Below are 829 nucleotides of genomic sequence, written 5' to 3' on the forward strand. Positions count from 1 at the left end.
GATCGTTCATGCTTACAATAAGCTCAACGCTGCCACCATTCCAGCACAAACGCCAGCTCCTAGAAAGGATATTTTTCAGAACAATATGGTGGGATATACAAAATCGATCTGGTAGATGGATATTACCAAATGCTCATGAGAGCGAGTGATATTCCGCTGACAGCGGTAAGCACTTCGAGCGGCCTGCTCTGAGAGTGGCTGGTGATGCCCCAAGGGCTGTCAAATGCACCAGCAACATTTAATCGTCTTGTGACGCAGTTGTTCAGGCCCCACAGGGCGTATGCACAGACATAATTTGACGATGTTTTCGTCCACAGTCGTGCGGAGCACGGGAGGACAGATGAGGAGAACCACGTCGTCTATCTAAGAGCGGTGCTCGAGTGCATGCGCACTAACAAACTGTACGCCAATGCAGAAAACTGCATCTTGGCGCAGAATAGATTTCCTTTTAAGGGTGCTTCATTAAGAAGCGTGGCCTTCGAGCGGATCCCGCTAAGGTCAAGGCTATTGTAGATTGGCCGGTTGCAAAGAATTAGAAGGACTTGCGTAAGTGGCTTGGTCTCGCCAACTACTTGCACAAGTATAGCGTACATTACGCAGAAATGACCCGGTCATAATTCAATTTCCTTAAAAAGGATTCGAAATGGTGTTAGAACACCGAACATTAGGAGGCTTTTGACGGGGCCAACAGACCTCCTTCATGCACCAATACTGGCACTGCCAGACCCTGATCGTTCTTTCAGCGTCTTCTGTGACGCTTCGGACTTTGCAATCGGCTGTGCACTGCTGCAAGCAGACGCCGAGGGGCGAGATCGAGTGATCGCGTTCG

The sequence above is a fragment of the Plasmopara halstedii genome (assembly GCF_900000015.1).
Source record: "Plasmopara halstedii genome assembly, contig: Scaffold_614, whole genome shotgun sequence".
In the NCBI taxonomy this organism is placed as follows: domain Eukaryota; phylum Oomycota; class Peronosporomycetes; order Peronosporales; family Peronosporaceae; genus Plasmopara; species Plasmopara halstedii.